At 35.5% G+C, this 24,836-nt stretch overlaps 1 protein-coding gene and 1 pseudogene across 2 annotated transcripts in view; both read left to right on the top strand.

Annotated features, from left to right (window-relative positions):
- HS3ST5 (heparan sulfate-glucosamine 3-sulfotransferase 5) overlaps positions 1–24,836 on the top strand; it is a 214,077-nt gene that overhangs the window by 132,336 nt on the left and 56,905 nt on the right. The window lies entirely within an intron of this gene.
- On the top strand, positions 2,601–2,727 carry LOC126008174 (uncharacterized; annotated as a pseudogene).

The raw sequence follows: 24,836 nt of genomic DNA, 5'->3' as shown, positions 1-24,836 counted from the left end.
ATCTCTCTCCATCTGACTCATTAAGTTCAGCATAATACTCTCCATGTCCATCCATGTATAACCAAATTTCATGACTTCATTTTTCCTAACGGCTTCATAGTATTTCATTGTGTAGATATACCACAGTTCCTTTAGCCAATCATCTGTTGTTGGGCACTTGGGTTGCTTCCAGATTTTGGCTATTGTAAATAGTGCTGCAGTGAACATAGGACTGCAGAAGGCATTGGTAAATCAGAACAAATCTCAATTTTCAGTTTTTTAAGATTTATCCATTTTGTTTTTCAGAAAAGAACTAGATAGATAGCATTCCTAATAGCAGTGAGTAAGAGTCCCTTTATTCCCACATCAACACCAGCACTTATTTTTCTTATTCTTTGTGATGTGTGCCATTTTCTGTGGTGTGGGATGATACCTCATTGTTGTTTTCACTTGCATATCCCTAATGATTAGTGATATGAAGCATTTTTTATTTGCCTTTTGAGCATCTTTATTTCTTCTTTCAGAAAATGTCTGTTCGTTTCTTCTCCCAATTTTTTGATGAGGGCTAGATATTTTTCTTGTTCAGTTCTGCCAGTATCATATACATTAGATATTAGCCACTTATCAGGATCTAAACACTTTGCTTCGAAGGACGGGATTTTGTTTCATTTTTCTAGTTATGTAATATTCCATATGTGTACATATATGTGTATATATATCACATATTTTATATAGTTGTCAGTATCTTGGCATTTTGGCTTTTTCTGGGCCTTGGATACTTATTATGTATAATTCTGCAAAAAAAAGTATAGAAATACACATATCTCTTTGAATGACAATTTTTGCATTTTAGGGTAAATATCCTGAGGTGAATAACTAGATTGCCTAGAATTTCTATCTTAAATTTTCTAGAAAATCAGCATACTGCTTTCCATAATGACTTACCATTTTGCATTTCCCCAACAGTTCCCTTCTCTGAAACATACTGAGTTAAATGTAAATCACATCTAAAAAAAATACCTTCACGTCAGCATCTTGTATTTGAACAAACAGCTGAGTGCTATAGTCTAGTCAAGTTGACATAGAAATTAACTATCAAAATGAAACATGATTGACTTTTTAAAAATTTTTTAAAAATTAGCTATATAAATTGTCAAAATTCATATCTACCTATTCAACATATAGGGCATCTTTTTCACCTCAGCAAACTATTTTATGGATCTTTTAAACATATTGATTTATTTTTATCACTTTGGAATAATTTATTCTAGATATTTTTTTTCTTTTTTTTTTTTTTTTTTGGTTTTTGGGCCACACCCGTTTGACGCTCAGGGGTTACTCCTGGCTATGTGCTCAGAAATCGCCCCTGGCATGGGGGGACCATATGGGACGCCGGGGGATCGAACCGCGGTCGTTCCTTGGCTAGCGCTTGCAAGGCAGACACCTTACCTCCAGCGCCACCTACCCGGCCCCTCTAGATATTTTTTTAATCAATGTAGTCCTATAGTATATACTATTTGTGCCTGACTCTTTTCTATTATAGACCTAGATGATTAACCTACTTTACTCACTTTATTACTTTTTTTCTTTTGGGTCTCCCAAGTGAGGGCCTCAGGTACCCCTCCCAGTAATACTTAACTAGCTGTACAGACTCAGTTGTTTGTGCTCATTCCTGGCATATGGTGATGCTAGGACTTCAGAGATGTATGTGGTAATACTCAGAGGGACAGGGAAGGGGTTTGTGATTCCAGAGATTGAGTGTTTTTTACCCCTTTGAGCTATCACCTCAGTCCCTAATTTCTACTAGCATACAGGTCTATAATATTAGCTCCATTCATATTATTGTATGCTCATCACCACCATTCTTCTCTAGAACTTCATCTCCTCCCACTGAAATTCTAAACCCATTAAACTAAATCTCCCTTGGCCCTTCTCCCAGGTGAACTATCATTCTATTTTCTTTCTCTATGAATTGATACCTCTAGGTACTTCATGTAAATTGAATCATAGCTCAAATTATTAGGTTATTTCAGTTAGCATAATTTTTTCAAGTTTCATTTATACTTTATCATGCTTCAGAGTATCTTTCCTCTTAGGATTGAATAATATGCCATTATCTGTACCATCCTTGTCACCCATTCACCCATGAATGCACATATATGTGCCTTCTTATTCTACTTAACAAAGCTTTGAAATTCATCTGTTTAATAGCTGTTTCTCCAAATAATTTTAATGCTCACATATTTTTCTAGAAGTGTAAAGATATAGCTTGCTCCCCCTTTCACCTCTTCCCTTTATACATGTATCTTCCTTGCTTGTGTCTTTGCTTTTCCACTCTAATAAGACCACTGGTCTCTAGGGAACATATACTTCCTCTTCCTCCCTTCACACCTTTCTTTTTTTTTTTTGTTTTTTGTTTGTTTGTTTGTTTTTGGGCCACACCCGGAATGCTCAGGGGTTACTCCTGGCTATGTGCTCAGAAGTTGCTCCTGGCTTGAGGGACCAAATGGGACGCCGGGGGATCGAACCGCGGTCAGTCCTAAGCTAGCGCTGGCAAGGCAGACACCTTACCTCTAGTGCCATAAAGGCCCCACCTTCACACTTTTCAAGAAAACTTTCTTATCACTTCTCAGCCTTTTGGCTAAGATCAAGTGTAGTATCTGTTCTTATCAATAAAATTAACTTGCTTCTCAAACTCCAATAGTGAAATGAATTCTGGAATGTATGAATGTATTCTTCTTATCCTCTGCATTCTTATTCTAGTCTCACTTCTAAATCCTCTTTCTTCTCTCTCCTCTCTCTTCTCTTTTCTTTTTTCTCTCTCTTTTCTCTTCTTTCTCTCACCCTCACTTCTACTTTAGATTACTATATGTCTCTCCATTGTTAGATTCTTAGAATATGCTTCATGACAAGAATAATGAATGGTTTGTGGTAGAAATTTATAATTTATAGCTCTGACTTTCATGTTTTTTATCACAAAATTGTCTTCACAGCTTTGATATATTCATTATATCATCCTTATCAAAAAGAAAAGATAGACCTGAAGAATGGAAATCATCATTGCTGTACAGACAGTGTTTTTCATCACTATAGTGTGCTGCCTTTTACCAGATTCTGTTCTAATAAGACATTGAACAGGGGCCTTAAGAGGTAGGAACATGTCTGAGGCAAGTACCTAGCAGAGGGAAAAGATTCAAACTAAACTTTTGGCTTTAGTTTTTCTGAGGCTGGCTTAAATTACTAGTTAGGAATAAGTGGTTATGAAATACTTATAAAGGTCTCTCTTTTTATTTTCTTCTTGGTCCTTTATTAAAAAAAATAACTACTCTAAGCTCTTTGCTTGTGCAAAATGTATATTTGACACTTTTTCTTAATCTTGTATCCAGGGAATATTATTTACTGTTATTTCATACAGAGTGCCCCAAGGAACTGATGGTATTAATCAGGTGAAAAAAAGAACAAAAATATAAGGTTCATGCTGCTCTTTGATTAAAGCTTCTTAGATAAATTTTACCTCAGAGCTTTGTTGTTTTAATGGCTTCCTAGAGGTATTTTTCTGAGCCGTCTCTGAGGGCTTTGTTTCCTAGCTCCTGTAACAGTGCCTGTCAGTTTCCATGCTGCATGAATTTTACGTCAGAAGGGAGCCTAAGTAATTTGCCTATTTCTGCATTTTAGAGCAAAGTCAAACAATGCCAAGTAGGCTATGGTGTGTTGACAAGGAGTCAGCAGGAAAGGCTAGCCAGGTAATCATCAGGTTGATATATCTGAGATGCTGTGCAGTCATTTCAGCTTTGCATCCCTAAGTACTCTCACTGCACTGTGGGAATCGATTAATCAGGAGTTCAGTTTCGGGCCTGCTTCTGGTGTTTATTGTGTAGTAATTTAAACAGGAATGTGTGATTTGACTCCATTATTAGATTAATAATTACATACTTTTTTTTAGGAGTGTTGGGGTGGTTTTGGACCACATAGCAGATTGAACTCAGGCCCCTCCCATTGTACAAGGCCTGTGCCCTACCAGTTGTACCATCACTTTGACCCCAACCTATTTCTTTACTATTTCCATCAATGTAGTTGATACTTGAAATGTGCCTCTTCATCTTGCTAAATACTAAACAACTTTCAGGAAGTAATTTAAAAATGTGTATGAAAGTGTTTTCAGAATTTTATGTTTCTGTTGAGTGAAAATTAAGTTTTCTGTATTTAAAACTAGTTTTGATATGTTTCCCTAAATACTTTTTTTAGAGTATTTGACCCGAGTACCTACTTTTCACAAAATAATCATTTTTAAATGATCTTCAGCTTTTGCCTTGTAATTTCTTCCAAAATATTCTCCCTTTGTGTGTATATTTCATGATAGGAAGGTTAAAGTGAAAATGTTAAAATGATATTAATATGCCATGCTAGAAAAACAAAAATACAACTTCTTTTTATTTTTTTAAACTTGATTGATTGATTGGTCATTGGGCCACACTCAGTGGTGATCAAGGATTACTCCTGGCTCTGCACTCAGAAATCACCCCTGGCAGGTTGGGGGACCATATGGGATGCCAGGAATCAAACTGGGCCCCTCAAACCAAGTCAGCCACATGCAAGGTAATCGCCCTACTGCTGTGCTATCTATCTGGCCCAATACAACTTGTTTTTAAAGGTATTTCATCTTCAGAAGTGTTTTGTATTTTTAAAATGGAAAATTAAATTATTTAATTTATTGGCTACATGGTACTCTACCTATTTCAGCATAATATCACATCTTCCAGAAATAAAATCAATTGCATTTTACTTATTATCCTCAGACTAAGTTTAATGCCAATCTGAAATATATATCCTGCTGCCTCTCAACTTTCTAGTAAAAGTAGCTACCTTAGCAAATTGCCTGTGCCACATAGCTAGTATCATTCCCAGAGACCCCAATAGACCAGTCTTTGAAATATGTATCCTGTTTGCTCCTTTTATAAAATGCATTTCTACTAGAAGAAATTTGTTAGAAAAAAATGTCAGATGGCCAAAATATATATATTTGAAAATCAAGAGTTGATTAGTAATAATACAGTACCTTGTCTTCTGAAAGATAAGAATTTTAGTAACATTGTTTCAGATACCAGGAAAAAAGAGTAAAGTTATGTTCTTTGTGGTATTTCTCCCAATTATTGTTTATCATCAAGTAATATCATTACATTAAAAAGGGGAGCCGAGGAACTGTGATAGCAGTCTATAATGAAACAACTGAGTCATAACAGCATTAAAAAGGTGGAAACCAGAATATTTTTAAAAGTTCACTAACTCATATCTAGGTATCAGTTGATAGAGGGAAATTATCTCATTTATTCTTTTAGTCTCATACGGTTAGGCTTAGGAATCAGGTAAAGTTAATTGAAGTGTTATAGAAAAAGAAACTATTGAAAAAGAATAAAAAGCTATATTCTGAAATTATAGAAATTAGTATTTCAGTGACTCTCAGTGATTTCACTTTGCTCCATATGCATCCTTCATATAATATTCTGGTTTCTCATCCCTTCAAGATGTAGGCATTCCTGCCCTATGTGAAGTTTTTGGAGTTGGAATCCTAAGAAGTATTCAGTTCTGAGTATATGCAGCATCAAGAAGGAAAGTTCTAATGCATTAGGTGCTCAGTGGCAAAATTTATCATATTAGACTGAGCCTAAAAAGCAAAGATAACAGAGAAAAAAATGAAAGCTAAAGAGTTCTGAAATCCTCCATAAGAGACTAATACTCAGAGTAGTAAGCTATTGGTAACAAGCTGCTTTTCAATGGAAGAGAGAAGCTGCTGTCATTGTCAGCTATTATGGACTAGATGTGATCAAGATAAGAAGGTAGATAATATATTTATCATGTTTGAAACAATACAGCACCAACAAATACTCCCCCAGTATGTTCTAGCAAGTTTCAGAATTATATATCATTAATTGGAGGGGAGTGGCTTTTTGGATAAATTAAATATTAAAACATGAAAAGTTGTTGTTATCAAAGTGACTTTTCCTTATATAATACATGTGGACCAGAAACTCATTGTCAAGTAAATATGAATTTGGAGAGATCTAAAACTATACCTAGGGCTAAAGATCTGAGCTAGGTATGAGGATTTTCAAAACCATAGATTAACAGGCTGACTGGTATAATATTGATATGCTTATGGTAAAGTGTTAATTGTGTGCAAAATTTGATTTTCCTGGAGAAAAATATTTGTGTTAGAAACAAAAAAAATGAACTTCTAATGTCAGGCCAAAGAATTTTCATTTTATTTTATTGGATAATGACAGTTATTAATTTTTGTTTTCATTTTCTTGACACTTTTTGAAGATTTTTTTCACCTGGACATAGAACTTGTCTCTACTTTATTTTAGTAAACTTGTAATTGCTTTTGGATAGTCAACCTCTGAAATGAAGTAACTCCAAGCATTAAGTTTTATCTCAGCTTTCTCATTTGTACAAAAAGTATCTTGGGAGCCAGCGCAAAAGCACAGCAGTAAGGTGTTTGCCTTGCACATGGCCAGCCTGGGACAGACCTTTGTTTGGTTCCCAGTGTCCCAAATGGTCCCCTCAGCCTTCCAGAATCGATTTCTGATTACAGAGACAGGAGTGACCCCTGAGCACCTCTGGATGTGGCCCAAAAAAACCTAAAATAAATAAATAAATGTTTAAAAATTAAAAATATGTATCTTGAGCTAGAATATTTCTGAGATACTTTCCTTTCATAATTCTGAGTTATGAACTATAGGAGGAAAGCTGTTGATTTTGCGATAGGAAAAGTTGTTTTTACCTGATTAATAATTTAATTTCTAGATTGAATTATCTTAAATTAATCTAAATCATAATCTTATATAAATAATACTACTATAACCCATGAATATTGTTATTGTTTTGCATCTGTGTCCCGTGCTGTATTGTTTGACAGATACTCCTCCAAATGTGGAAAAAACACCAGTGAAGTAGTACAAAACACTTGCCTAGAAAGCGGCTAACTTGAGTTCAATCCCCAGCACCACTTGGTCCCCCAAGTATCAGGTGAAGATTGATCTGAGTGCAGAGGCCTGAGCACAGCTAAGTGTGTTCCAAAAACAAAACAAATTCAAAAACTAAAACTGAGGAAAATGCAGGTAATGGAAACTAAGTTGTATAGAAATAAATATGTGTGCTTCTATGGAACATAATGTTAACAAAAGAGTAATTTAAATATGATAGGTGATTTACTTTCAAACTCATGTTAATAAGAATTGTCATGAGTTTAAATGGCTAAATCAAAGAAACAAAGCACACATTGTTAATTCTGTCAAAATACCTAATATCACAAATCATTTCTAAACCCTCTAAAAGTTCCCAAAATACCTCCTATTTAAAAATAAAATTAAAAAATAGTATTTTTTAAGAAAAGTATTTTGCTTTTGCTTTTAGACTAGATGCAATAAATATCTTTTCTGAATCTCTCGCTCCCTTTTTCTCCTTTTTCTTCTTGAATTCCTCAGAATGTCCAACTAACACCAGACCCATTCAATAAGGACAGAGAAAATAATATTCATACTTTATCCCTATACCCAAAATTGTGTGGTGGAATAAAAGAATGAATATTTATATGAAATGACAAAACAATTGAAAATTCAGTCTTGGAAATAGAATGCCTGTCTGGAATACAGGCCAGGGGAGGAGGAGGGAGATGAAGGGCATTGGTGGTGGGAATGTTATACTGGTCAAGGGGGATTTTTTTTAACTAAAACCCAACTAGAAACATGTTTGTAATCATGGTACTTAAATAAAAATAATTTAAAAGTGCAAATAAAGGGGCTGGAGAAATAGCATGGAGGTAAGGCATTTGCCTTGCATGCAGGAGGACGGTGTTTTAAATCCCAGCATCCCATATGGTCCCTCCAGCCTGCCAGGAGTGATTTCTGAGCTTAGAGCCCGGTGTAACCCCTGAGCGCTGCTGGGTATGATCCAAAAACAAAAACAAAAAAATTCAAATAAAGAAAAAAAGAGTCAATCTTGAATATCAGTCTCAGATGATGACATGGACTACACCCAGGAAACTTCTGAGGGCTATAAGCAGTTATAGACTAATTTCAGTGCTCATCAGACATTCTGGAAGCTGTCAGTAGCAAGACAGGCTGTGGAGAGGATCACTGATATACCTTCTTTCACCATTATACAAATCAGAATCATTCCTAGAGACACCAATTGGTGTTAGTGCTAAATCAGGAAAAAATCCCAGTCTGAATTTCTAAGAAGAGCAGCAAAAAAAGAAAGAGAATAGCTATCCTATATAGGTCAGATGGATTGTCAGAAATATTATCTATTGTATTATATCTATTGTATTCTCACCTGCAATGCAATGTGTGTGTACGTGTGTGTGTGTGTGTGTGCGTGTGTGTGTGAGTGTGTGTGTGTGTGTAGTGAGGGTACTTTCAAGTTGTGTTCAGGAGCACAGGCACTACTCTCAGTTTTATTAGCAAGAGATTCAATACTGGGGCCTTGAGGATAGAGTGATGCTAGGGACCTCTAGTGATAGGGACTACCCAGGCTGTCCTGGAAGTGCTCAGAGCTTCCAGAGCTAAACCCAATGATTCTTTGGGGACCTGTGGTTCCAGGGAACTGGAATCAGCCATGTGCAAGCCATGTATCTTAACCCCTATACTGTATCCCTGGCCATTAAAACATAATCTTCCATATTCTACAACTTGAGTGCAACTGGACTGGAGGGTATTCTAAAAAAATGATTGAAGATGGCAAAGACTAAATGCTCTCACTCTTATGTAGCATATAAATAAATAAAATATGGAATAAGTTATAACCAAAGAAAATGAACCCTGGCATTTGCAAGCAGATTTAGGTCTATCTAGTTGGGAATAAGGGCAGGTGAACTGGGGAAGGGTGGAGTGGAATAGTGGACAGATGAGTATTGGGATGGGATGAAGATAAAAATGTCATTTGGTTATAAGCATATTGATTTTGCAACTTTATAAGTACCAAATATATTTTAATTTTTAATTGAATATAAATAATATAGTATAATAGTATAATAATATATAAATAACATACTGAGTATACCAACTTGAGTCAAGTCAGGAAAAAAATACAGAGTGATCTGTCATAGTGAAGAAATACTAATTTGCCAAAAATGTACTGGATCCTGAAAGCCTGTAGAACTAAATATGTCAAAGGGGCCAGGTAATGGGAAAGGTGAAAAAAAAACCTTGAATGGGTAAAGGGTCACAGACAGGCTAGTGATGAACAAAGTGTTGTAACATTATATGTCTGAAATTAAGAGAGTACAGATAATGATACCTAAATCATTTTTGAAGAAAATGTAAAGATAAGCATTCAAATTTTCTAGAATACCATAATAAATATCATTTTAAGTGATTTATTACCAGATTATATAGTTATATAGTAGGTATATAATGATGTTAATAATATGTTAAAAATTATACATTTGTTCCAATAGTGAGGACTATCTACATTTTTAAGTAAATTTATTGGTTAAAAATAGAATTGTTCATAAGTGTGTTCTCCTTTAGCATATTTTATGTAAAACTTCACTAGTACATATATGTGTGAAAATATTTATATTTTTTCTGATTTTTATTTTGGGTCCTCTCCCAGTAGTGCTCAGAAGTTACCCAAATAAGACATGCACCCAAACCCACCCCTATACTATCTTTCTGGCTCTCTGGAACTGCATATCTTTTTTTTTACTTAATTTACTTTCTTTATAAAACATTTATCACATTGTTGACATAACTGATTAAAATACATTTGTTTCCAGATAAATGGGAGCAATATTTGAAAGAAAGAAAGAAAGAAAGAAAGAAAGAAAGAAGAAAGAAAGAAAGAAAGAAAAAGAAAAGAAAGAAAGAAAGAAAGAAAGAAAAAGAAAGAAGAAAAGAAAGAAAGAAAGAAAGAAAGAAAGAAGAAAGAAAGAAAGAAAGAAAGAAAGAAAGAAAGAAAGAAGAAGAAAGAAGAAGAAGAAGGAAGGAAGGAAGGAAGGAAGAGGAAGGAAGGAAGGAAGGAAGGAAGGAAGGAAGGAAAGAAAGAAAGAAAGAAAGAAGAAAGAGAAAGAAAGAGAAGAAAAAAGAAGAAGAAAAAAAAAGAAAAAGAAAGAAAGAAGAAAGAAAAGAAGAAAGAAAGAAAGAAAGAAGAAAGAAAGAAAGAAAGAAAGAAGAAAAGAAAGAAAGAAAGAAAAGAAAGAAAGAAAGAAAAAGAAAGAAAGAAAGAAAGAAAGAAAGAAAGAAAGAAAGAAAGAAGAAAAAGAAAGAAAGAAAAGAAAGAAAGAAAGAAAGAAAGAAAGAAAGAAAGAAGAAAGAAAGAAAGAAAGAAAGAAAGAAAGAAAAAGAAAGAAAGAAAGAAAGAAAGAAAGAAGAAAGAAAGAAAGAAAGAAAGAGAAAGAAAGAAAGAAAAATATCGAAAAAGGAAGGGAAGGAGGGAGGGAGGGAAGAAGGAAAGAAAGGAGGTATTGAGGTAGGGAAGAAGTAAAAGAGGAAGGGGAGGAGGAAGGGAGAGAGGGAGGGAGGGAGGGAGAGACGGAAAGAGGGAAGGAAGGGGAGAGGGCAGGGAGGAAAGAAGTCTAATATTTCCAATGAGGTCATTTAATCATTGTCAGAAAGTTTAGTAAGCTCTTGCTGCTAGTTGACTATTCTGTTACTTAATTTGTTTCTGAACATTAGGTAGCTTCAGATTCACATTGGCATCTAAATTGGTGGATTCCTATGGAGATTACAGTATAAAATAAAAATGGAGTTGTCACACAATGGCATTTGAGGCCTCATAATCAAACTCTTTTGCTAATACTGTGTCTTTAGTGGGGATGTTTTTGACTTCCAGGTGTTCCAGATGTATGAGAAGAGGAAAAGGCTCGCTCTAAAAAAGTCCTGATGATATCAGTCCAACTAACAGCACACCTAGAGTTTTGATCGAATTTATGCCTCTGCAGAGAGCCAAAGATAAGTGGTAAAGCAGGTCCATTGGCAAAGTAGGGACTGTGAATGGTAGATATAGTTGGCATGGCTTTGGCAGGATGAGAACTTGGCTTGGCCTATCTTCCTAAGATTACTAGCATTCAGCTACATAGACGATGTTCCCATAGATTTTCACAGCTTGGTTTGCATCTTTTTTCAGAACAGAGTGAATCTGTGTAGCTAGCCAAGTATAGTCTTGGTGACTGAATTTGTGGGCCTTGTTTCAGCTAACAGGGCTTCTAGAAGTACAAGAAGGTTGAAGGGGGACAAAATGGTACTATATTTTTATATAAAAAAAACATTTATTTTCTGCAAATATATTTAACAAAGACATAAACAATGATACTACCAGTGGATTTTATTGAATCACTGGATTAGCTATTTTTCTTTGCTTATCTGGAATTCGTTTTTCATAGTTAACATGTATTACTTTTATAATAAACTAAAAAATTATAAGCTAAAGGCAGTGAATTTTTTTAATGTATCAGGTTACAGAAATAATAGAGAGCAATGTTAAATATCATTATAGAGACTAAGAAATGGGCTGAGAATTTGAAATATATCTCTGCGGGAATGAACATTACCACAGAAACCTCCAGCGTTGAGTTTTTCATGTCTATTGTAGCTGAGGAACTTAGAATGTTATTATGTGGTATATAAACTGTGGGTCAGAGTAGTAATACAAAAATAATATGAGTAGTTTTGCTTCAAGAAACCCAACTTAATTTAAACTGACTAAATTCCAGTTTATAAGCCTGAGGTACATTAGAGTTTGAACGCTTTTTGTTTCCTTTCAAATCTACATTAATATTCGGCTCAGTGCTCATAGGGAAGCAATTCAGCACCAAAGGTGCAATTTTTCTTCCATGATGCTAAAATCAATTGAGCTGTTTGGCTTGTAGTAAATGGTGTATTGTAGTCTCAGATGCCAGATTTTCCTCCAATTATAGGTGTACATTACTGGAACTTCTGGGGAGAAAAAAAACTAAACCTCCCCACTTAATTCTTAGAACTCATGTTTTTCTAAAGAAAAACAATGAAATCTACTGAAAGAAAGAAAATGACTATTCTCAGCTATAAAGTTAGTATATCATTGCTTGCTATTTGGGGGATATTTTTATTTTATGTATATTCTTTCATTCATAGTAAATATTTCTGTATTCTGCTGATAAGGAACTTAGTATTTATTTTGCACATGGCTTATGAGAAATATACCCAAGATATAACTTAGAAATTATTAATGCTCCATGAGATTCTGAAGTTATCTTACTTGGCTCCTATACATACCAAAATATTTAATTTAAAAAATGTAAAAAAAAACCCATAATTTTAAATATGAAGACACCAAGATATAGTTGAAAAAAATACTGATATCCAAGAAAATTGATTGCAAGTCCTAGTTTTTTTAAATTATTTTATGAATATAAAAACATATGTATTCTTCCTTATCTTGTCTCCCATTTATAATGAGAACTATAACTCCTTATTATTATTGACTATATATATTATTGACTATATATAATGAGAACTATAACTCCTTATTATTATTAGTGAAAAATATGTAAAGGCCCTGAAATAGTCACTAAAAAATCTAAGTATTTGTTAAATTCTAGGAAGAGATCTAATTTACTTTTTCTTTCACTATATTGTCACCCTTAAGGGCATTAACTTTATCATTGGATGCTCAATATTTTAGTATAATTTCTAAATCCTAGTAATGGTAAATTTTATTTGTTTAATAAGTGAGTGGAGAAGATAGTATCCTGTGGGAATTACTAATCATAATTTGTGACTTTACATAATGTGTATATTAAATTCAGCCACAATTTTCAAAACTTGTTTTAACTTTATGATTGTGCTATTGTAAATAAATATCTTTTTTCTAAATCATTTGTATTCCCTGCTCTGCTACAGTACGTTTTTATGTCCAACATTACCTGTTTTGTTGCTATTTAATCTCTCATTCCATTATACCCTTAAAAACAAACAGTTCTTTTTCACTGAACCATTATTCCAATATGCATTTTTCTTTCTGCTCCTCCAACTTTGGGAAGACTACAATGTTGCTTTCAAAAGACTGATCACATTATTCTGGATAAGTCAAGAATTTATTAGCATCTGCCATTTTATAGCACAAACATTTTGATGTAACAAATGGAGGAAAATCTCCCAGGAATGATCTGATCACCATGCCAGTTTTACCATCTGCATTAGGAAAGCATTTGGCTGATGCACTCTACTGAGGTCACTTCTCTAATGCTCCATTTATCTTCCATCGGACACTATGCTCTCTTTATTTTCCTTTCATCACTGAGGATGCTCATTCAATATGTTTCTTTTCATATACTTTGAAAATTCTTTTTTCCCTTTCCCATATCTGTTCTTTTTAATCAAGTAAGCTGTATCAGTTAAGACATGTTATATGGTATATTTCATTGCAAACAATCCACAACTCCGGCCCGGAGAGATAGCACAGCGGTGTTTGCCTTGCAAGCAGCCCATTCAGGACCAAAGGTGGTTGGTTCGAATCCCGGTGTCCCATATGGTCCCCCGTGCCTGCCAGGAGCTATTTCTGAGCAGACAACCAGGAGTAACCCCTGAGCAATGCCGGGTGTGGCCCAAAAACCAAAAACAACAACAACAACCAAAAAAAAAAAAAAACACACAATCCACAACTCTAAGCAAGTTAAACTTTATTTTTCTCAAGCTACATATGCATATGCAGCTCAGGTTGGAGCTTTTTGGTCTAGAACTAGGCTTACAAAGTAGACACTATCTGAAACATGTAGTACAACTTAGGGAAAGAGACCTGTGGCATATCTTACACCTGTTCTTAAGGCTTTCACCCCAAGCCTTAATGTTATTTATAGCAAAAATTATTTTTGCTCATAAACTGATGGCCAGACCAAGCCTTGTGCTCTGCCTGATTTAAAAGACAATAAGGAAGTACCTTCCTACCACTTGCTCAAAGAACAACCAGAACTAATGAAGAGAGCAATGCCTTAAATATTGTCTTTCCACTAGTTCACTCTAGTTATGAGTCCTGTCCCATTTATAGAAACATAGTTACTTCTGTTGCTTGATATTTCAAATTTCATTAAAGTGAATTGAATTCAATAGCTTTGAATTATAATTGGGAATAGGTAGTCAATTGTTATATAGCTATAACCATTTATACAGTTAATTTCTTTCCTTAAATAAAAAATAAAGTGTTTGAGAATCTCTGATATACTAGGAAGAGCTTTAAACCATTAAGATAAAACAGTGATTTGCTTTCCTGATTCTTTTCTGTTATTGTTGTTATTTGGGAGCTATGCCCAGCTGTACTCAGGAATCACTCCTGGTGGGCTTGGAACAATATAGGGTGTTGGGGATCTAACCCAGGTCAGTCATGTACAAGGCAACCATCCTATCCTTTTACTATGGACCCAGCCCCATGATTCTTTATTCCTTCCTATCTAAAGAGAAACTTTTCCTGCATGTCATTTTTTTCCCCCACTGAAAACTCTGCCTACCTCCTATGGCTTATGTGAGAATGGATAAGCCAGCAAGAATTGCATATTATCCCCTTAGACTCTGAATGGTACCTCAAGGTCACCTGCATTGAAGACCCCGTAAATCTGGTCATAATTCAGACAACTCACTGGAAGAATAAAAGAATTCTCCTTCCCAGGAGAGAAAGCTCTTTGAATGTTAATGTCCATGTTAATTCCCTCTATGGCCTGAGGCAAATGACTTAATTGCTAGCTGTCGTTCTTTTCTGGTCCAAGGATAATATTAACATACTTCGCAAGGTCCTTTTGAGGCTTAATATATGGAATTGATTACACAGGCATTTCAGACATGGGACACTGTTAAGATATTTGATAGGGGCTCAATACAGCCCATACATATGGTCCACTGCTGACTAGCTGGCCCCTTCCTAGAGGTCTATGTCTGGCTTGAAACAGAGATAAATGTTTGATGCAACGGGCAGTTCTTTAGGGAGGAATTGTCTCTCTGAATTACTAATGACACATTTTTTTTCTAGTTCTAACTTGTGAATTATATCTAGACTACTTGATGCACTGATCTTCCTCCTTTGTTTAGGCAGTGTTCTGGTTTCTAACCCAAGTAATTGGCAACTGGAGAGCTGGTGAAAAGAATTACGCATTTGGTTTAGAATTAAAGATTTATTTTACACTTCATATTAGCAAAATGGTTTCACATGCAGGCACTATCCTGATTTACAGAAAGGGGAACAGATCCAAATGATTTAGTATTTGCTCAAAGTTGCCACACTAAGACATGAAATGCTAACCCAGGTTTTCAGATTCTGCATGAAATAATATTTTGTTCCATTGTTCCACACTGTCTGTGCTTACTGGCAGAAATAGGTGACAGCAGCTATAAACCATGGCCCAATGGAGCTAAGCTAGGGTAAAAAAGGGAGAGAATTGATTGAAAACGTTTGTAGGAAAAACTTATAGTTTAAAGTCAAATTCAAATTATTTCGCATAAAAAGTAAAAGAAACTAACGGTTTCTTCCAGATTACTTTTAATATTATAACGGATTAAAATTAATTATGTGGATTAATTCACTACTTACCACCAGAGCGGGGGTGGTGAACAAGTTCGACACAAAGAGCCAAAATTTTAAACTGTGAGAGTCAGAGAGCCACACCACGCAGTGACCTGCCAAAACAGACAAACATTCACACAAAAGCATATAATTTTAACAATTATATATTAAACATATTGCATTTTGCCATTTTGACTGAGGGTAAAAATCCTGTTTCCCACCCCTGCACTAGAGCATTCAGCCAGAATGGGGAACAGGAGAGATTTTTAATTCCCAGCAAATATGATGGCTTGATTTCTTAGTGATTGGTTAATTGGTTTTAACAGTTAAAATTTAACCAATGAAGGGGGGCCGGGCGGTGGCGCTGGAGGTAAGGTGCCTGCCTTACCTGCGCTAGCATAGGGCGGACCGCGGTTCGATCCCCCGGCGTCCCATATGGTCCCCCAAGAAGCCAGGAGCAACTTCTGAGCGCATAGCCAGGAGTAACCCCTGAGCGTCACAGGGTGTGGCCCAAAAAACCAAAAAAAAAAAAAAAAAAATTTAACCAATGACTCAACTTCATCTTTTTTTCATAACAAAATCAGTAATAATGAATTAATTTTAATTAATTATGTATTCATTTACTATTCTTTCTGAGAATCTTTAGTCTAATAGAGAGAAGGGATGAGTAAACAGATTACTGTAATATAGTATTATACTATAACAAACAGTGGTTTGGGCCCAGAAAGAATTGGTCAAGACATCATTGTTTTAATAGACAGATCAAGATGCTCTGGCTAATATGAGGTGCCAGGGATCAAATTTGGGCTCCCATATGCAAAATGAGTGTTCTGCCACTAAACTACATTCCCGGCCCTTATCTTTAAGCCCTGTAGAGCTAAGTATTTGGTAAATCTGAACAAATGATTTGTGAAGCATATAGGATTTAAGGACCTTGACAGGTCTGCTGACTGATTCAGAAACTATCAGGGAGGTTCCTAATGAAATCCAAGCAAGGAAAAACAATGAAGTATAGTTTATGGCCTTTGTTGAATAACATTTAGCTCATAATTGTGCAAATTAAAAACTAGAGCTAAGAGGACAGAGAGAGAGAGAGAGAGAGAGAGAGAGAGAGAGAGAGAGAGAGAGAGAGAGAGAGAAAGAGAGAGAGAGAGAGAAATAGAGAACAGGAGGGGTGGAGATAGCTCTGTATGCACTGTTCCCTGTTCCCTCCCTAATCACCATCAGGTATGGTCTTAGTTTCCCAGATCATTTTCATATCTTTAGAACTTATTGCTCCTGAATGTATCTCTTCCCACTGCTCTGGAACCCAGAAAAAAAATACAAAACCCAAAACCCTAGAACTAAAAATATAGCAGCTGGGTACTTGCCTTGCATTCAGCTAACCTGGATTTTATCCCCGATGTTCCATATAGTCCCTAGCCTGCCAGGAGTTATTCCTGAATGTAGAGCCACAAGTATGTCATGAGCATCTCTGGGTGGGACACCAAAACAAACAAAAACTAGAATTGAGCTTCCCTAATTTTTAAGTTGGCAATTTTTCTCTCTCTTTTCTTCTCTCTTTCTCATTTAATTCAGGGCCTCACACATTCAAGGCAGGTGTTATTCCACTTAATCACATCCCAGCTCAAATTTTCTATTTGAGAAGAGAGTGTGATATTTTTTTTTGCAGTTCATATTAAGGTTCCAGAACCTTCTTGTGTTCCTTAACCATTCTTTACTAGAACAAAATATTTATCATAGTGATATTAATGCTTAATCATTTCTCTCTGGCAGTACTAGCCATTATTTGGTTTTATCTCTAAAAGTCTTAAATGTTAAAGTTTACTCTTTGAAGTAAAAATCACTTTAAAAAGCCCTAAATTTGTCCAGCAAAATATTTTATCTTCCAAACTGCAAATTAAGAAAAGTCAGTTTGAAGTTTAAACCAAAGCAGTCATTTTAGTTTAGTGTGAACAGATAACTTCTCAATCTTAATGAGAATTGTCCGGCCAGTTCAACTGGAATGATAAGTTCATAGCATAAAAGATCATATATCAATATGACCTCACTAACCTTCTCTGTACTAATGGCAAACTGCTAGAAATAGCCTTTGGACCGGGTCATGGACACACTAAAATCCTTCACTGCAGAACTCGATTGAGCCTGATTTATCATTTATCTCCTTTAATCACAGAAGTCTGCCTCAATGCTAATCAGAATTTCAAACAAAAAAATAAAAGTTAATGTTCTCCAAATAGCTCAAAGTTGAATTGTATTTCACATATGCTTAGAATTTTGAAACACTTTGGGCAAAGATCATAGCAAGTTATACCATGGTATTGTCATTGCAAGAACAAAAATTGATATAGGAAATTAAAAAAATAGAAAAAAAAATAGAAGTATTGTGCTTCCACATGCTTCTTATGTCTCATAAAGGCTAACGTCTCTTCTTTGCTGTAAGATAGGCTATATGTATCTATTACTCTTTTCTTAGAACTGGCCTATTTAAAAAGAGAGTGTAGTTTTTTAGAGTGTGATTCAACAAAATGATTCCAAAGCTACTATTGTCACATTGTACATATTTTCCAAATATTAGTAGTCCCTATTTTCAAATAAATGTGTTTATCTTTTCCTCTTAATGTGTCTGGAAATTTTTTTCATTCTACCGAGAAATCTTGATTTTAAATACATTTTCTTCAAAGAAATAAATATAACTTAAAATACCATTAACCACTTTGACATTCATGTCTTATTTTCAATTATTTTCCATGTCACAGAATTATTTAGGAAGGCATATAAATTAAAATATATATTCATACATATGCTGGACTTTGTAGTTTGTCAATAAAGTTATCCATATGTCAAATTATATCTAGAATTTAGGACAGTAAACCTGACTGAAAAAACAATACTGGCTCTTATAGATATACTTTTGTATTTAAAAAACTTCTAAGAGTAACATCATTTGCTAAAAATGGCAAAATGCTAAATAGTTTTTGCCTTTACACAAAGGCAAAACAAGAAAATGGTATTTTTTCTATGATACTATATTACATTTCCTGAGACTACATTACAATAAAGTCAACAGAACTCTTTGATGGGGACAGTGTTTTGGGACCATACCCAATGGGGCTCAAGGGCCCCATTGTCTTTGGGTTCAGGGACCATTCCTAATGGTTCTGCCAGGATCATTTTTGGAGGGTATGGGTTAATTTTAATTTTATCATCTTTGGGTTGAGGGACCATTCCTAATGGTGCTATCAGGATCATTTTTGGAGGGTAGGGGTTAATTTGAATTTTATAAACATGCACAACTATCTGTCACAGATTTTAAAACTGCAGTTAAAAAGATAGGAGTGGCTGAGTGATAGTACAGAAGGTAGGGCATTTGCCTTAATCACACTGATCTAGGTTTGATCCCATATGGTCTTTTGAGCACCACCAGGAATAATTCCTGAGTGCAGAGATAGGAGTATGCTCTGAGCACTACCGGGTCTGACTCCAAAACAAAAACAAAATGAAACAAGATGTGGAGAGTTGGGGGCAGGAGTGATGGTACAGCAAGTGGAAAAAAGATTGCCTTGTATGCTACTGAACAGGTTTGATCCCAGCCCTGTGTACTAGCAGGAGTGATTCCTCAGCAGAACCAGAAATAAGTACTGAAAAAAGATGTGAGCCTATAACAAAATTGACACACAAAAAGTGATGTCAGTCCAAATGATATGGCTCAGTGGTATTGATGTATGGCATGCATGTATAAGGCTACATGCTCTAACACCAGCACCACCTTACATCCTTAAATCAGATCATCAGCATTGCTAGAGCTGATGTGATCCCAACATTATCACAAATGTCATCTCCAGTACAATACAACCAAATATATGACTCCCAATATTGCATGAGCACCAAGTGTGAGACCCTAAAGAGTTCCACCAGGTGTGTGCAGGCATTTCAATTAAGTAGGCAGCCTCAGACCTTACTACCACAGCAAAAGAAAGGGAGAACTTTTTGTCATATATTTAATAAATTTTTACTTTTTTTTGTTATATATGATTTGCTTAAGAAAAAATAACCATTACTTTATTTGTTCTAAGAGATGCATAATATTGCATTGTGTAGATATAGCACTTTTTTTTTCAACCACTCATTTATTCTTAGGCACTTACTTTGTTTTCAGATTCTGGCAATTATGAATAGTTCTGCAATGGAAACAGAAGTGTAGACGGCTTTTCTACATTGTGATTTTTAACTTCTAGGATATATATCTAGGAATAGTATTGCTGTGTCATATAGAAGCTGAACTTATAGGTTTTTTGAAAAATATCCATATAGTTTTCTAAAAATGCTCACCAGTTAACATTCCCACCAGTAGTGAATGAGAGTCCCTTTCTCCCAGCATCCACACAAGCACTTGATCTTGGATTTTGTTTGTTTGATTGTTTTTATGTGTGGTGTGAGATGATATCTCATTGTTGTTTAGATTTGCATCTCTCTAATGGTTATTAATTGGAGTATTTTTCATATGCCCTTTTTTCATCTGTATATCTTCATTGAGAAAATGCCTTTTCATCTCTTCCTATTTTTGATTTTGTTTTCTTGTGAAGCTCTACCAGTGCCTTATTTATCTTAGAGATTATCCCCTTATCAGGTGGATATTAGATGAATAATTTATTCCATTCACTTTTTTGAGGTGCAGAAGCTTCTTAGTTTAATGTAATCCCATTTTTTTTTAGCTTTGCTTCCACTTGCTTGGACAATGATGGTTCACTGTTAGAGTTGCTTTAACTTCAATGTTATGGGGTGTTCTGCATAAGTTTACCTCTATGTACCTATGGTTTCAGATCTGATATCAAAGTCTTTATCCATTTTGATTTGACCTAAAGAGAGGTATGAGTTCACTTTTTTGTACATAGCTGACCAACACTACTTGTTGAAAAAGCTTTCCTTAATCCATTTTGTATTCCTTGACTTTTAATTAAAGATTACTTGACCCTATATCTAAGCCATGAAATTTACTTTTATATGAATATGAATAGAAGCAAAATGAGTCAGAGAGTGAAGGATAGAATGATTACACTGATTTATGAGATATATATATATATATATGTAAAAAGAGATAGTATGGTAATAATATCCACAGACAAGAGTCAGGAGGACCAGTCCATGATAGGAAGCTTGCCACAAATAGTGGGGAGTGAAATTAGGGAAGAGAAGAGACACTATGACAATAATAGTTTGAAATGAACTCTAGACAAGTTTAAAGTAGATAATGTGATATGCATGATACCTCTTTGGTAATGGTGTTGCAAACCACAGTGTCTAAAAGAGAAAAAGGAAGAGATAAAAAGAGAGAAAGAAAACATATGCCACCAGGGCAGGAAGAGTAGAGGGGCAGAGGGAAACTGGGGAAAATAGAGGTGGGAAATGTACACTGGTGAAGGATGTTGTACATTGTATGAATGAAACACAATCATGAAACACTTTGTAACTGTGGGGAAAAAAACCTGTATTATGAACAACCTTGTAAGCCATAATGTTTAAAGAAAATAATTTTTTTAATCTAAAAAGGGCCAGAGTAATTGCCTAGTGGGTAGAGCATTTGACTTGCATGAGTGTTTGTTGCAAGTCAGCCCTTGATGGGGTTGACTGATGGATGGATGGAGGATGAGGCCTTTCCCCTCCAGCTCTGAGCACGCGTCTGCCACCCTGTTCAGCCGGCGGTTCTGAGGTGAAGCGGCAGATAAACAGCTCGCAGACAGTCAGGCTTGTGGAAATATCAGCTTTATTTGGAAGACAAGACTGAAGCCAAAAGCCTCAGCATCAGTTTCAGCCAAAAAGCCCCTTGCCTTCCACAGACCCTTGCTTTTATCTCCCAGAATCAGGTACCACCCAATGGTGGGATCAGATACCACCCAATGGTGGAAGCAGAATCAGGTACCACTAGGGTGGGGGCAGAATGCCAGGTCACACGCTAGGGTAGGGCACAATCACCGATCAGGGTAGGGTCAGCAACATAATAATTCCATTGAAATGTTTACATACACAACACATGAGGCTGTTTACATACACAACACATGAGGCTGACTGGGTTTGATCCTCATATCCCATATGGTCTCCTGAGTCTGACAGTAGTAATTTCTGAGCACTGCTGAGTATGGCCTCAAACACAAACAAGCACAAAAAGTATAAACATACAGGACAATTTGTCTATTGCTCGGCTACTCCAGATGAGGTTAGTCTCTGGCTAATATCTCTAGGTCAAATCCAAAAGGGAACGCAGAGTCTTTCCCTTCCAGCTACCTCCCAGCAGCCTCCACACCATATCAACACCACACAACCTACACCACACAGATCTATTCAACAAACTACAGACTGTTCAGTTACACTTTCTATCATTTGGTGAAGACATGCAGAAAAGAAAAAGCACAACCTCAGTTTAATCTCTCAGCATTTTCCAGGGGGTAGAACTACAATAACACCCCCAGCACATTAACAAAACAATGGAGAGAACAAGTAGAAATCCACCAAGCTCAATGAGCAAAAACAATACCATAAAAATATAAATAATGCTAGCAAATTATCAGATAATTTCTTTAGTGACATTATGATGAGGCTGTTCTATGAGTTCAAAGAAATGATTGCACAGGTGGTCATCAACACACAAGGTAATTATAAAAGTAGAAATCTAAAAAACTACTATCAAAAATGACAGACATTAAAAACATGATATAAAAAGTCAATAGGAGCTCTGAGTAGCAGAGTAACAAAAGCTGAGCATCTTAGGAGCTCCAAGCTGAGAAGGAGGAATCCACAAAAAACAACAAAAGGTGGGAAATAGTCTGAAAAGAAATTAACAACATGCCATACTATGGAAACAGTTCAAGGTAAGTAAAATAACATCACTGAAGAACAGTAAGGCTGTTTGTGGTGATGGAATAATAAAGAAATCATCTAAGAATTTCCCAGTATTGAGGATTATAGGCATTAAAATTCAAGAGGCCTGAGATGTTCCAGTGAAAATAGACTCAACTAGGAAAACTCTAAAGCATATTGTACTTACGATGACCAAATCTAAAGATAGTGACAGAATACTGAAAGTATCAAAATAAATAAATAAACTAATTTATAGGCCTGGGGCTATAGTACAACAGGTAGTATGCTTGACTTACATGTAGCCAATGCAGGTTCTATTCACAGCATCCCATTTGGTCCAAATACAAGTCTATTGTGAACAACTTTGTAAATCACAGTGTCTAGATGATCTCTCACTTATCAGCAGTTTATAGAATAATTGAGTGAGAAAATGTACTATAGTAAAGGAGGCATACCTAGATCAGGTTTGACCCCAGAGTATAGATAAGAGAAGGACAGAAAAGAGAGAAGTCATGAAGGAAGAAAAGAAAGGGAAGTAATGGGGGAAAGTGCTCAGAAGCCTCAGCTATACTGGTGATGTGGGAGAATAATACAGACATCTATCTATCCAAAGAACTGACCAAATATTGAAAATTTAAGGTCTAAACTTCAAAAATTTGAAATGTGTCTGTAAGGTGGGGATGGGGAAGGTGGTGGGAAGGTGTATGAGAACTCTAATAGAAGGAAGTTAACACTGGTGGTTGAATTGGTATTAAAATATTGTTTGTCTAAAACTCAATTATCAATAACTTTGTAAAACATGGTTCTTCAAAACACTTTTAAAAAAAATTAAAAGAATTCAATTTTTACAATCATAAATACATGCATATATCAAAGCTAGAGATCTACTATTGAGATCTAGCCCCTGAGATCTCCAGGGGCTGAAGAGATAGCGTGGAGGTAGTGGGTTTGCCTTGCATGCAGAAGGATGGTAGTTTGAATCCCAGCATCCCATATGGTCCCCCGAGCCTGCCAGGAGCAATTTCTGAGCATAGAGCCAGGAGTGGCCCCTGAGCGCCACCAGGTGTGACCCAAAAACCAAAACCAAAACCAAAAAAAAAAAAAAAACACAGAGATCTACTACTGCAAGTTAGGCACTTGTTTTACACACAATGGACCTATATTCAATCTTCTGCATACCAGATGGGCCCCCAATCTACCAGGAGTGATCTGTGAGTGCAGTCAGGAGTAAGCTGTATGCACCACCTGGTAGGGCCAAAAAACAAATAGACAAATAAAAATTTAAGTGTTAATAGATTTACTTCATAGAGAATTGAATTTTAAAAGAATAGTTTTCTAGTGAGTAATTATGTGACTTTAAATGATGACAGATGACATATAAAAGCCTCCTAGTATTGATGATTTTTACAATCCATACTTGTGAAATCACTTTACTATGGATTCCCGTTGGTCTTCAAGACCCAATTTAATGGTTTTAATGAGATCATTGGATCATTAACAGATAAACCTCTGTTGGAATGTTTTAGAGTGTATATGCTGTTTCCATTAGAGAAATGTCAACAACAGGAATGATAATGACTAAAAAAGTAGCATGCTGAATAAGATAGTGTATGGATATATTGTTTGGCATTAAGGAAAGAAAACCCCTTGTAAGATAAGCAGTATTATTCACTTCATTGGAAATTTGTCAGTCAATCAAACTATATGTGAAAAATTTGCTGCGTGATTTTAGAATTATGATTTTTTTTCCACCATTACTATGATCCCATTCTAATGTGAGAAACCAAACCAAAGAACAGGTAAAGTAAGAAAAGCACTGCAGAGGAGAACAAAGATTAAAGTTATGTTCTCAGTTAGGTATAAAACTGTTCTTTGAGATATTTACTGTTTTAACTCCTTTCACAGAATCAAGGTAGAAACAACACAGAAATAGGTGCTTCATCTGCCAATCCTGATTCCTAATGGTATCAACTTTGACCAATACTGAGAAGTATTAAAAATTATTTTTCTGTAACTTCTAAAAAAAGCAGATGATACAAAAAAAGTGATTTTGCTTCACTCAAGTGTAGATTCCACCAAATCAACTCTAGGTTGCAATTTAGTACATAAGATGTTAGGCCACTTCTATAATTAATTTAAAGAATATAGGGGCTAGAGAAATAGCACAGTAGGAAGGGCATTTGCCATGCACAAGGCCAATTCAGGTTTGATCCCTGGCATCCAATATGGTCCCCCAGACCCACCAGGAGCGATTTCTAAGTGCAGAACCAGGAATAATCCCTGAGTGCTGCCAGGTTTGGCCCAAAAAGAAAGAAAAGGAATATATAGCATTTATGCATTCCTTTTAAGTGTTTTTTTATTCAACACTGGTTACAAGGTTGCTCCTTGTAAGATTTTATTTCCACTGATAAATTCTTTCTTTTTATATATCTTTATTTAAGCATCATGGTTACAAACGTGATTGTAGTTGGGTT

The sequence above is a fragment of the Suncus etruscus genome, chromosome 4 (genome assembly GCF_024139225.1).
Source record: "Suncus etruscus isolate mSunEtr1 chromosome 4, mSunEtr1.pri.cur, whole genome shotgun sequence".
Taxonomy (NCBI): domain Eukaryota; kingdom Metazoa; phylum Chordata; class Mammalia; order Eulipotyphla; family Soricidae; genus Suncus; species Suncus etruscus.
Note: the sequence above shows the minus strand (reverse complement) of the source record. Positions and strands in the feature narration are given on the sequence as shown.